Genomic DNA, 12,016 nt, shown 5'->3' with positions numbered 1-12,016 from the left:
ATGTAATCACATTTTTTTAACATTACGGAAAAGGAAATTATTTTCTCAGAAATCCAATAAAGATAATATCATGTCCAAAAAGTATCACTAATTTTAGTAGAAGATTTATTTCTTTTTTTACATTTCTTTCCTTTTTTTTTTCTTCTTTTTTACATTTCCTTTCATTCTACAAATAACAACTGTTAAATTATGTTAAAAACACAGAAAATGAGGTGAAATATTTTGCGTTGATTTTGATTGTATTGTTGGAAATTAGGAACATCTGTTGACATGCATATTGTCATAACTTCTGATGCTTTACAGTTCGACATATCTGGTTTGCATGAAAAGTCTAAAGTATCCCGGAAAACATCTGTGCTACAGGAAAGATATTCTCATATTGAAAATCTAGGCTCCAGTATTGCGGCTTCACTGTTTCCTGAGTTAAAATTTGTTTGAAGTGGAGGTTTCTTGAACAGGTATTTATCAATTAATCCTTCACCTTATCTTAAGTTATATTTTTAGTATTTTTTTTGCAGAAATCATGCATTTGTAAAATCTCTGAGTTAGCTAAATGAAACATTTTATTAATCCATTAAACGTTTATTTATTAAACATTTTATTAATTAATTAATTATTTTTTTAAATTAAGGGGCAATTTGTCCAGGAGAGTTATTAATTTCGTTTTGGAATATTAATTTGATTCATTATTCATTTTTCAAATTGTTGCCACCAAATGCTACCAATATTGCCCTGAAGTATATTTAAAGAAATTAAATAATGAAGAATCTGCATGAATGTACGTATGTTTCTTGCACTGTGAAAAAAACAACGGTACTTAGAGATATCAAATTTTGAATAAAACAATATCCACTCCAATATGGGCATCTGGCAACCCAAATTTGGAATTTATTTTATTATCTATTTTATATTGTGTGTAAAACTTTAACGAATTTTGATTAACAAAATTATCGCTTTCAAAGTGAGCAGTGGCACCACTGTTACGGAAAGAGAAACATTTTTATCTCCAGTGTGTTTCGAAATTTTAATGATGTGCTCCTTTTAAATTATTTTTCGATATTGCATTTGAATTGAACTTGAAATGAAGTGCGAAGAATATGATATTTAATACATAAAGGTAAGACACAAAACGTTGAAAAACGTCCCTTTGGCGTATTATAAAATATGAAAGCTTTCAGATTTTTTAAAAAAATTATTGCAATCATATTTTAATCCGTATCTTACAGTTTGTTCATATATTTGTTCGTTGTTCACCTACCTGAAACAGATTTTGCAACTATCAAACTCAGAATAAAGCACTGCAGGGAACTAAATTACTCAAAATTTATCGATGTGTCAATCTAGAAGTTAAACATGTCAATATATAATTTTAAAGTGAGAGAAACAGGCGGTCTTAATTTGGTGTTGATTTTGAATAATATATGGATTTCGAAGAGCGATCAGGTACACATCTCTTCTTCAACACCTAAAGGATTGTTATGCCTGATTTTATCAGTTGAGTATTTTGCATGCAATTCTTTAATTTGGAGCAGCAGATGTGATGCATACATATTATAAATTTGGAATTACAATTTAAAATCACCTAGTACTTGCAAAAGTTTTAAAAAATTCACATTTATATGCTGGCTTATTATTCATTAGTTAGAAATGGAAGGTGAAAATTTTATCTAAACGCGTATGGGTGCGGATGTGAACGTTGACAGTATGAGTTCAGGGTAAATATTACCTTAAATCTGAACCTAAACAAATTATTCACTTTTCTAATCTACAACCTTGTCATTACAATATACATTCATTAAAAATATCATCAGTTGTAGCTTAGCTTAAATTATAAGTGTTTTAATTCATGAGATTTAGTAGAAAAAATTCATATAACTAATTCAATTAACATCACATATATTAATTATGGTACGTCTTAATAGCATCGATAAACTTTCTAACACTTATTTTCACATAAATTCTTTCTATTTCCCAAAAGCACTTTAATTAGAAATGTGATTTTCTGAATGAATGACGGATAAAAAAATATGTGCATGTGTGTTAAAATACGCATCCCAAAATCCGTTGTTTCTTAAACTCACAGGCATAATAAAAATACATTGAAAAGAAGTCCATTTAATCCCAAAATCCTGTCAGATACTAATAGAAAAAGTACTTCATTTTAAGTAATAAGTCAAAATTTTAATAATGGTTTGGTTTGGTTTATTTCATTATGACAAAGCACCCGAAGGCTATCTGTATGCCTAAGAGGAGGAATGCCTTTGTGGAGAACTTTCGAAGGGAAACTGGCTTGTTACACATGGGGAAAGCCACGAAAACGCCCATGCAGCCAACCCATTCGCTGGACTCCAGCCTCGAACCGAACTACCAGTGTTCAGCGATTTTACCGCTCGGCCGTGGTTGGGCCAGTTTTCATTATGGGCCTTCATTATAATTTAGATTGTCGGTTAAAGAATGATGTTGATTGCATGAACTGCAGTACTGTTAAAAGGAATTAATGGTGGTTTTGTTTAATAATATTTGGCATTATTATTAGATAATATTAGTATGCAAATACAGCTGTAATTTTGCTAGTATATGCTTTTAATTAAAAAAAAAGACTTAAGAGTAATGAAATTCCAGACGTCAGTTCGCATTTGTAATGACGTCATTCTCTTAGATAGTTCAGAAATATGTACTTTAAATTTTTTTCCAGGCTAGTGGCTGAATGAGTAAAGCTGTAAAGTTGCTGAACGTTGGGATTCTACAAAAAAGAGGGAGGTCCACAACTACATGATGTAACAGCCCCATATGCATGCACAATTTCAATGTTCTACAGCTACTCATTTTTTGAGTTATGAGAGATGCGCACGTACTTACATATGTATATACGTAGAGACGTCAAGAAAAAAAGTCTTCTGAATCTATTCTAAATCCATTTTACGATTCGTTTTGGAAAGAAAAGAGTTTTTTATTCTGTCCGTACGTACATATGATACGCAAAAAATCATTCAAATGGATTTGAGAGCGGTCAAAATGAGTATTTTCTTTGAAATATTTGATTCCCGAAATTTTTCACGATTTCAATAGTAAGAAATACCACTCAAAGGGGAAAGAAAGGTCCAAACACAAAGATATTCTTTCGATTATCCCGAATGCATATGTGTATCCTAATGTATTGTTGCGAAAATGCTCAGCTGCGGTAAGATAGGTTCCCCGCCAAGGGTTGTTAGGATTACCAGAAAGTTGCAGAAAAGGCAGATTTGCCACATTTGGCACGTAATTTGACAACAAAAATAGGGATATGCCATAGACGGAGCGAGAACATTCTAGAACGCGTTCTTAGCGTTTATTCTTCCTTTTCTCGGAAATATTCTCGAAGGTAGGCTAAAGTTGTACATACTTGTCTGTTCTTGGAGAGCATATCTTCAGTTAAGCAGTAGTGTCTTGAGTTCAGAGACTAGCTTGAGAGAGATCGACTGAGTCGGGAGCTGTATTTTAGTGCTTTGCCGGGAAGCTGTTTTCACTGTTATATCCTGAAGACTGTGTTGCTGATTGTTTCAGTGTATTTATCGTAGTTTTTCGGCAACTTCAAAACGTGTCTTTGAAACTGTTCTGGGTATTACTGGCGAATAAACTGCATTTTGATTTGTCATCAAGTGTTATCATGAATTACTCCAAATCCACGAGCCCCGCATATTTTAAATCGCTTCTCTATGCGGGTTGTTTCACAACACTGCAATGACATAATAAGATGAATATTCCTACTGAAAATAATATAGATTTTGTAAAAAAGGTGTTATGTTTTGTTTTGTATGTATTTATCTGGTATTAGTTTAACAGCGTCCCTTTAACTCTCGGACGACGACAAATCACGGATGAAACCTCAATAACCTTGCACGCGAGTACATTATGGTTACATTAGCACTTACAGAATGCTAATGAAAGAATTTACAAATCGCGAATGTTAAAAGAAAAACATTTTCTCAGAAACAGATATTGCTTTTCTGTAAATTTCAAGTTTATGATTCTGTACACAAATTATTGATGCCAGTTTTCGCAAATTGTACCATTTGGACTAATCTGATTATTTTATTCTATACCTACAGTGCGCATTTGTCATACACACCAATTCATTTTCAGAAAATAATTTGAAGAATTCCTTATTCTATAAAATAGATTCAATCGCATCGAATTACATTATCTGTGATTTCAGATCTTTGAAATAATGTATTTATTGGATTGCCTTCTTTTTTCTTTCTGTTTTTTGTATGTGTTTGATATCGATTTCTAAACTTAACGCACATCCTGTTCGAAACCAATGTAATAGTAACAATTTTATATTTCCTCAAAAATATTATGTTTGCTTTTATAAAAAAGAAAATGTATTAAAAAGTCAGAGAACTTAAATTACATTTTACTGATAAGAGGAAAAACTATCTTATTTCACTCGAAAATTTAAACTTCCGAAAATATAACTTGATGACGGGGAAATCTAATTCATAAAGCAGAACAAATAACATTTTTCTGATTCCAGTAAAAACTTTCTCGCTCACATAAAAAGGATGAATTCAAAACGCTTGAACAAAATTGAATTCACCATGAAAAATGTCAGAATTGGCTACTAATTTAAAGTGATAGTTCTGTTGGACCCTAAAGTACTTTTGGCTTTGCATAATAATGCAAATGAAATTTGTAGATTTCTCACAGATTATTCCTTTATTCTGAACTTCAAGATGGAACTATTTTGAAAATGTTTACTTTACATAAATGTATAATTCCTTATTAGAATATTTAATTTACGGAAATATACTATTTTCATAGATTTGAAATACACATTCCTGATGATTCGATACACATAAAAAACTTTCTAGATTCTAGATTCTAATTGTAGAGTTCAATTCGTTCAAGAAGTGTATTTCATGCTTTTTTAAGGCCCACCAGCGGCCGAGCGGTAAAGTCGAGGAACACTGGTAGTTCGGTCCGAGGTTCGAATCCCGCGAACGGGCTGGCTGCATGGGCACTTTCGTGGTTTTCCCCATGTGTAACGTGTATACGAGATAGTTTTCCCTTAGAAAGTCCTCCAGGAAGGCATCCCTCCCCTTAGGCAGATGGCCCTAGTGTGCTTTGCCGTAATTAAATAAACCAAACCAAAAACCATAATTTTTTAAAAAAAGAAATAAGAGCTTATTTAGAGAGCTTCAAAATGGCAGTTCTATGAGCTATGAAACTGCCATTTCGAATAAAAATTGAACTTAAGGTATTTTGAATTAGAAAATGCTGTGAACAGCCTCACTAGTGACCGAGTTATCGAGATTGCTGAATGTTCGGCGTTCGACTAAAAATATAGACCCCACTAGTGACTGAGTGATTGAGATTGCTGAATGCTGGGCGTTCGACTCAAAATATAGACCCCACTGGTGACCGAGTGATTGAGATTGCTGAATGCTGGGCGTTCGATCCCAAGCAACCGGCTTAGCTGCATAGTTAGTTTTCGTGGTGAATACTAGCCAGTTTCTCTTAGAAAGTCTACAGAAAGTCCATAGACATCCACCTCTTAATACAGATAACTTTTGTGGGTTTTGCCGTCTTCAAATAATCTAATATAAGGGATACAAAATAGTCGGTCTTGAAGCAAATGAAGTCATAAACATGATATATCCAGGAGATTATGTTTAGGTGTTTGAGCGTCGAAAACATCGTGTGAAGACAGCCTGAGGATTAAATATCGTTTTTTGTAACCACTCAACGGAAAGTACATCCAAGTTATGAGCCTGAGCAAGAAATGTATTCTGTTATACAGAACTGCTAGTATTATGTTCATTATGAGCCGATACAATATCAAAGTGCAGAAAATGGCTGTGGCGCTAGGATATGTGCAGGCTTTTCCTCATATCAAGAGAAGAGACCAAGAGCTGTTGCGTTGAATGCCAAAAGGCACTGTGATGCATAACAGCCCAGTGACAATATGGAAAATGGTGTTATGAACCAGCTGTGTTTCGAAATGTTTGAAGAACAATTTAGAAGAATTATAATTGTGTCCTAACGTTGAAATTATCGTAGCAATTTTACGACTGATTTTTTGAAATTATGGTGGCGGATGAGAAATGCGTAAAAATGTCAAGACATACGTGCAGAAATCTGTTACAGTTGAGATTGCGACGGAAAACGGGCATCAGTGTTAGTTCGGTGGGAAAGAATATTAATGAAAATCTGGGTATTATGAAGGTGATGAAGGCTTCAATATTTTAGGTACCAGAATGAGCACCTAGAACAATGACGCCAGGCACAAGGAACAACCAAGTTGATTAATTTCCAGGAACTACTCTCAGTGATAAACGCCGATGAAGACAACTTTAATTCGCAACTAGTGACAGCAGATGAGATATGGATTGCGACACTACATTGTGACAGGGTATAAAACAAATAATCACTGCGAAGAACAAGAAATGTTCTGTAATCCACAATTCTGAACTTCTTGTTCTTCAGGATATGATACATTTTATGCTGTCGTCTCGTCGAGGTGATCTGTGTATTAGTTCAAGTATTATTTTCAGGGATTCTCAAGATAAAGCGTTATCATAAACATCTTAAATTATTATAGAGAGATGTTTTATATCGGAACTTGCATTGTCGCTTGACTATCGAAATTAATAATTCGGTTGCTGATATTCTCATATATTGCTGAGATATTGCATGTCTTATCGCAGATAATTTGGTTCGGAAAGCATTATAGTTAGCACGTAAATAGACTTTTAACACATTTTATTTGTTGGTGACGCATATAAAATACTACATTGCTTACTTCGTTGTTTATTTAGAATCTGTCTTAAGTCATTCGTAAAGGAGCTAATATATGAAGATGTGTTTTGTACACTGTTTTAAATACACATCAATATATTCAATTTCCCTACTGGATGTTTTCTGCTTTCAAATTCAAGTGGTAAAAAAGTGGGTCCCATCTTATTTCTGCTTGTCATACACTCGTACAAGCTTGTCATACATGTGTCGCTTGTCATATCTTGCACATTCGTACATTCGTCATACATACACATAAAATGCATCGTAGCTTCGTGCATGCATTTTATGTGTAATGGTACGATATTTGCTAGAGCACCTACAACCATTTAGATGTTATTTTGAACCCCTTGATTACATTTATAAGGTATTTCTCCCGCCTTCTTAGCATGCCTTCGTAGTGTAGTGGTCATCACGCTGGGCGCGCATTCCTGAGGTTCGTGGCTCGATTCCCGGCGAGGGCGTTCCTCATTTTTCATCTCTCCTGTTTCCAATTAACCTAATGTCTATACACATTTAGTAAAAATGGGCGCTACATCGCTAAATTAATTTCTTTTTTTTCTTTATTATAAGAAAAGCTCGTAATGCAGATGTAGATCTGTTACACAGTATTCTTTCCATTTTGGGTTGCAAATTCCGCTTCCAGCCTTTCATCTTCTTCAAGACTTTGACTACTTTCTATGACTATTAGATCAGAATCTAAACTTATTATGATCTGCGAAATTTGATAGTTATAAAGCTGATACTGATTTAGATAAGGAAAGCGCCTTGTAACTGCCTGTGACGGTTTATGAAGAGATTATTTTTTCTGAGTTCTTTCATATCTGTTACGGATCAAGATCACTAAATGCATTCAAAATTTTATGTTTGTTTTTCAACATATCGCGTGTTCTTTCATTTACTATAAAGGACGAGGTAATTGTCGAAGACAGTCAGTTTTGTACTTCATCGAAATTCTTAAATTTGTGTTGAGACATGACCGAATTTCTGAATTATGTTTTAAGTTTCAGTAGGTAACGACATACAAGAATGGTTTTATAGAAAGCTATACATTAAATGAAATGCAAAAATGAAGTGAAAGTGCAAAAATTACATAATAATAAAACGAAGTAAAAATAACCCTTCAGTAAAAGTACATTCATCTTAAAAGTAAATCCGCCCAGACGGTACAATGGTTACGGGAGCACACTGCGGTACTGAAGTGTCCCTGTTCGAATCCCGGACAAGGCATGGTTGTAGCTGTCTATCCTATAATACGCTGTCTATTAGATGCGTACGTAATAAAATGGCCACTACCTGGCCTCAGGAGTGGCCAATGCTGAATAAGAAAGTGCCTGCCATTAGATTAAATAAAATATACTAATCTTAAAATATACTAATCTAACTTTTTATAAGATAATTTAAAATTGTAATTACTATTTGTCAATATAAGCGTTATTTAGTATAGTATTTTAAATTCTACTTTAAAAATAAAAGTACTGAGGGTTGCAAAGAGACACAATTCAGCTACCTTGTCTAGTCTTCTCATTTTGAAAATCTCTTACATAACATTACTTAGCTTTCTGGTAACAAGGCATACAAGGTGTGGCTGTTAATTTCCAGGACTGCTCTTAATAACACCAGAACAAATGCTGTGAAAAACGTAACCTTTTAATATGTTTCGAAGAAATCCCTATCTGCCATAATACACTTCTGTGCTCGGCTGCATAAGTTGTGGAAACAACTTTTAAAGTCCTCTTTCGGAAGGCTCTTCAATGTCGACGTCACGTTGCATAGCAAACTTGTATAATTTTTCTCTTACTCGCATTTATCATGCTTGGGGTAGCAACTTGCTAGCTCTCAATGATTCGATGTGTCACAGAATATTCTTTTTATCTTTCAAACTAAAACAACCTTTTTATTAACGGAAATAGTAATACAATTTATTAACCACTAATGCAATATATATCAGTAATACATGCATTATATATATATACACACATACCAGTAATACTCTGCCTTTGTTTTAATTTTAATAATTTCTGTTGTTCAGCTAGTTAAACAATATGCATACTGCAGGCATTGGCACCACCTAACCGTATAGTGATTTAATATATCACGTGACCTACGTGATTTTATTAAGCTTGATTTGACTCAGTTCGTAAGCTGAAAACACGAATACATGATCAATCGTTCAAGACATATTTAGGCGTGCGATCTTTTAAATAGCCTTGTTATTATATAGAATAATCAAAATATTACTTCAATAAAATAATGATAGTACTACTGCTAATAATCGATCGATAAAATAATCGATTAATGATAATAGATTAATAATAATAATAATAATAATTAGTGAATAATAATAATAATAATTGGTCAGTAATAGTGTAATGATGATAACAGGGGTTTTAATAGTAATAACAACAAAAATCTTTTATTACACAGTATTCTTTAGTTATTCGGTTGCAAATTCCAATTCAAGCCTTTCATCCTGTTCAAGGCTTTGACTGGTTTCGATGTGCTCCTGTTAATGCGCATTAGATTAGGAATCCAGTGTTATTTATTATGAGTCTGAGAAATTTGATCTTGCTGACACTGCCATTGATTTGGATAGTACTATTACATTTCAGTTTGAATTATTAAATTAGCAATTCTAGACCTATCCTTTCCAGCGAAACTATATTTAACCTTCCTTGTTTCCATCCCTCCCACAAAAACACATTATTTTTGTCAAAAACCAATTCTTTCCAAGAAATCCTCTTTGGCTGGAGCATAACTTTGAATTTGCTTTTGCTAACTTTATACACCATTCAGAAACTGACAAACGGAACGAGACACATCCGTAAGCAAGAAATAACGCAACTGGATGGAAAAAATCTCTTTAATCCACGAAGCTTGACATTCTGAAATGAAAAGTTCGACAACAAGCGATGCGAGAGATATTGATATCTTTGGAATGTCACTTCCAGCTAAAGTTCGCTCGCCTTTATCATCGCAGTTCGTAATATTTTTAGCAGTCTCTCGAAAGCAAGACGAGAATTTTAGAAGACAGATAAGTTTTCTATGTAAAGAATAGATTTCCAAGAAAAGGGTTTAAATGGATGCTGAATAAAAGACATTAATTTTTATTCTTGTGCGTGAAGAAATTCTCCAGAGAAACTTTATTTTAAAGCGGTCGGAGTCCCTTTTTCATGTCATCATCACTTATTTGATATACAAACAGAGAAATTACCCAACAACGTGAATGTATTTAAAATATGTGATATTGGCTTGAATACAAGACGATGTATTCCTCTTTTGAATCTCTTCTACAAATCTTCTCCGTTTTATATCCGCACCCTAACACTTAAAAATATAATTAAACTATTTTTGCATTTACTTAAATGTAGGCGACAAAACATGTATTTTTTAGCTTTTAATGTTAAGGACATGTATATCAGGTCATATTATATATAAGACCACTTGTAAAATAGCTTAAAAATATGGGATCCGTTTTTATGTGAAGAGGTCTTATAGTCAGGCTAGTGTGACGTATTTCATTTTAAATCCTACAGTTATTAAGACAGAAAAGATAGACTATATTCAAGACTCGATTTTGATGGCAAACTGGTAGTTCCATTCATTAGAAGCAAAGAAATCTGCAACGAAGAAACTTAGAAACTATAGTGTTTAGACAGGACAGACATCTACTGCATAAGCAGTGCTTTCCTGCCCACAGTAGGCATGATGTTAAAAAGGCATAGAGGAATGCTCTTCTAACATCATGCTCATTATGGCCTTCATTAAATGAACAGAAAAGTACTGCAACAAAGATGCATCAAATATCATGCTATTTCCGGTACCTCAGACAATTTCTGTATGGGGTTACCACACATACATAACCCCGAGAAGCGTTCTAGTAGGGAAATCCAAAATTTGAAAACAAAAGGGAGACCCCCCCCACCCTTCGGTCTGCAGCAAGGAAACTGGCAGTCAAGTGAATCTTACATATGAGTGAACGTGAATTTTAGCCTCACATAATTCGAAAAGACGAATCAAGAATGTTGTGTGATCAGGTGGTGTAAGTCGGCGATCAATAGTGCTTGCGTCTAGAGATGCATATTGTGCTTTCGATGCAACGAAGGAACTTGGAAGTAGTTCTTATGTTGGCTTACAGCTATTACAAAATAGCTCTCGCCAGATCCTTAGAGAGTGCTTTAACTGAATATTCCACGAGAGATCTTAGAAATAAAGTAGAAAGCGAGGACACTTTAATCCTCCATAAAGCAGGAAACGCCGGGAAGAACTGGAGCCGTGTGACATATGTCGCTCCATCTGCTGGTCGGAAAGAAGAAGATAATCATGAGGCCCAGAAGGGGCCAGAACAATGCTGGGATCACTGCCTTGCGAATCAGAAGCGTTATAACGGCGAATCAGGAAGGCTGAAATTACGTTGTGTCAACAAGTCTTGAATCCATAGTATGGGAAAACTAATTTCTCACTGCAAATTCGTCAGAATATGTAGGAATAAAAGCAAACATGTGAAAATATGTAAGTAATTAATTTGCCAAACCTGATGAGCTGCACTAATGTTATAATCCTCTGGTAAAATTTCATACATGAGATTGTTTGGAAAGTTAGCAGTTAGGCAGGCAGATGACCTTTTGAAGAAATTATCATTAAGCTTTTTAAGATGGTCTTGAACAAAATAAAGTTTGAGGTACCGATGCCGACAGTTGTTCCGGATAAAACGCGAAGCACCTGTGATGATACGCAGGAACTTGTTCTGAACAATCTGAAGCTGTTGAATGTCCCTGGTGAAGTGGTCCCATACAGGAGAAGCATAGGAAAGTATGGGGCGAATAACCGAAGTATAAATTCTTTGTTTCCTGTAGACTTAGAGAGTAGCAAGTTTAATTTGAGGATGATTTGCAGTGTTAATGTCAAAAGCTTAGGAAGGACTGGACTGGAAATCATTAATTAAACAGAAAAATCTTTGTGAATGTAAAACGCTTCAAGAAAATGCAATTCCCCTATGGAATAAGCTTTTTGGCTAATATTTGCAGATTCAAAATCAAAATAATTAAAATTTCCAATTATGATTAACTATCGAAGACAATTATTGTTACTGTTATCGTTAAAACCGCAGTAAAAGCGTCTTAACTGCTATAGGGATTAGATGCCTCTTGTCCCAACAAAAGAAAAGATAGACACAAAGTAAATGAAGGAACAAAAATCTCATATGTAATTAAAAAGCAGGACTGCAAAATGTAGGCTG

The 12,016-nt window shown here is 34.2% G+C and overlaps 1 protein-coding gene across 1 annotated transcript in view; it reads left to right on the top strand.

Moving 5' to 3' along the window:
• Positions 1 to 317: 317 nt before the first annotated feature.
• The window catches only part of LOC118186730 (uncharacterized), a 120,507-nt gene continuing 108,808 nt past the window's right edge, over positions 318 to 12,016 (top strand). Inside the window, exon 1 of the mRNA XM_085817946.1 lies at positions 318 to 458. The gene's annotated coding sequence lies outside the window, so the exon portion shown is untranslated. The remainder of the gene's footprint in view (positions 459 to 12,016) is intronic.

Source organism: Stegodyphus dumicola, chromosome 6 (assembly GCF_044657685.1).
Source record: "Stegodyphus dumicola isolate Sdum_Otavi_A_Nest chromosome 6, ASM4465768v1".
NCBI lineage: Eukaryota > Metazoa > Arthropoda > Arachnida > Araneae > Eresidae > Stegodyphus > Stegodyphus dumicola.
The sequence above is the reverse complement of the archived record's forward strand: the minus strand, read 5'-3'. Positions and strand labels throughout refer to the sequence as shown.